Source organism: Carlito syrichta, unplaced genomic scaffold, assembly GCF_000164805.1.
Source record: "Carlito syrichta isolate Samal-C Ts95f unplaced genomic scaffold, Tarsius_syrichta-2.0.1 Scaffold74858, whole genome shotgun sequence".
NCBI lineage: Eukaryota > Metazoa > Chordata > Mammalia > Primates > Tarsiidae > Carlito > Carlito syrichta.
In genome coordinates this window covers 214,005-216,406 of record NW_007018954.1, presented here as the reverse complement: position 1 = coordinate 216,406, position 2,402 = coordinate 214,005, and positions in this window count along the sequence as shown.

Here is a 2,402-nt window from a genome sequence, read left to right as displayed (position 1 = left end):
AACTGGCTTTTTAAACAAATTCAGAGCAGCAGATTCTTGTCTGGGGGAAAGAAAAATATTCTACTTATCAAGAGATGTTATTCCTTCAAAGGGTGAGAACCTACTTCTTCATAAAGAGAATTTGGAGGGAGCTTTTTGTTCTGCAGGGACAACATCTGGATTTGAATACGTCCCTGCTCAAAAGGAGGTTTCTCATAATGGACCCAACTCAAAACACTCAGAGTACAAGGACTGGTGAGCTTTCAAAGGGAGACACACTTCAGGGGCCTTGAGAGGGCCCTGTGTCCCCAGCAGCGCTAGTTTTGGAGGTCATTGGAGGACCCCGCGCCAGGCTTGTAACTTTCATTCTCAAAGACTTACCGCTATCCTCTGCCCACCCCTCCAGCCCCCTCCAGAAATTTGGGACCTGAATTCATTTAAAAACATTTGTGATTTCAGGAGGTTTTTTTTTTTATTTTTTTTATTATGAAGCTGCCAAAGAGAGCTTCCAATGAAAGGCATCTAGGGATGAGAAAGAAGGAAGCCAGGCCAAGGCTGGCGGGGTTCTCAGCCTGAGTTTGTAAGGGTGAATGGAGCCTGGCCACTTGCAGGGTCTGCAGGCACTGGTCTGTCCCACAGGTCTGTCCCGCAGGTGGTGAGGTAGAGGCGCCCACAGAGACCTGGGTTCAAGTCTCTGCTCTGCCAGTCATTTCCACTGCGATCTTGGGGAAGTTGGGTAAACCCTGGGTCCTGCGATGTCCTTTCCTGGTGCCTGGGGCTAGAATGAAACCCCTTGGAGTCCTGACATCAGAGGTGACGGGAGTCTTTGCAGGCAATGACTCGGCAGAACTCAATGCCACTCCCTTTTCCATGTCCAGGCTGGCACAGGGTGTGTCACCTCCCACCAGGTGGCCTTGCTTCTCTGACAGCTCTCTCAACTGCCCTACACCCCAGTTCGCTCAGGGCTGGCCAGACACTCACTCACTTCCGGGTGACATGGGCCCCTCCTCAGATAATATATCCCACAGGCTGGCCTGTGGTGCCCCCTGCTGATGACTGCAAGAGAGCGGGAAGTCCTTCCTGGAGTCTAGCCTCTGCTCCTGGGGTTGTTTGAAGCCCTCTACCTTAGAAAGTAAAGCCCTACGTAGTCCAAGCAGTTTTCTTTTCTGGGCCAGGCCATCTTGAGGAAATGTAGCCCCCCTGCCCCCCCAATGGGACCAAGGCAGGGTTTCTGTATAAGAGGGCCCTTTGGGGGATAAGACTGAGGACTGTCCCAAGGGTAGGGTGTGTGTATGGGGGCTCTCACCTGGGCATGGGAAGGGCAGAAGGACCCCAGAATTGGTGCCCATGGAGGTTTGTGGGAGAAGTGAAAGCAGGAGCTTCAGCCTGAAGGCAAGCTTTTGGTGTAGCCCAGTTCACCTGTCTGGAGTTAGCTTTCTCATCACCCCCCAAACTGGGGCAGATTTCATCAGTGTTTCACCAGTACTGATGGAGGGCCTTCAGCTAGCCGTTTCTCTTAAGAATAGAAGAAGCAACAGGGATTCAAGTTAAACACTGCTGGGTACTGTGGCTCATGCCTTTCTTTTTTTTTTTTGGAGTTGGAGTCTCACTCTGTTGCCCAGGCTGGAGTGCAGTGGCACACTCACAGCCAACACAGCCTCAACCTTCTGGGCTCAGCCAATCCTTCTGCCTCAGCTTTCCAAGTAGCTGGAACTACAGGGGCGTGGTGGTGGTTCATGCCTGTAATCCCATGCACTTTGGGAGGCAGAGGAAAGAGAGGATTGCCTGAGCCCTTGGGCTCGAGACCAACCTGGGTAACATGACGAGACCTCGTCTCTGCAATTTAAAAAAAAAGTTACCTAGGCGTGGTGGTGTACACCTGTAGTTGCAGCTACTTGGAAAGCTAAAGCAGAAGGACCGCCTGAGCCCAGCGGGTCGAAACTGTGGTGACAGTGAACGTGCCACAACACTCCAGCCTGGGTGACAGAGTGAGACTCCAACTCAATAATAGTAATAAAAATAATAATAAAAAGGCAGAACTTCTCAGGGATGTCAGCCTCAGAAAGGGGCGGTGGGACATTCCCATTTAGGAGAGCCCTGGATGAAGTGGGATCTGGACCAAGAGGGTGCAGTGGCCGCCAATGCTGTCCATCTGGAGGGCCTGTGACTATGGTGTAGTCTTTAAGATCCCAGAGTTGAAAGTCCTCTTGTGAGGTTCTTGGTGTTTTTGACCTTTGGGATAGATCTGGGTGGATAAGGATGGGCAGGAGGAGTAACGGAGGCCCAGAGTCACGGCCACCCCCACCCTGCCCACCTGGTCAACTCATCCTCACTTCTCAGATTGCCTCCTCTTTGGACACTTCTTGGTCCCTAGGAGAAGCCATAGCTCTCCCCCTCCGTGTGCCCCCCTCCACATGCCCCCT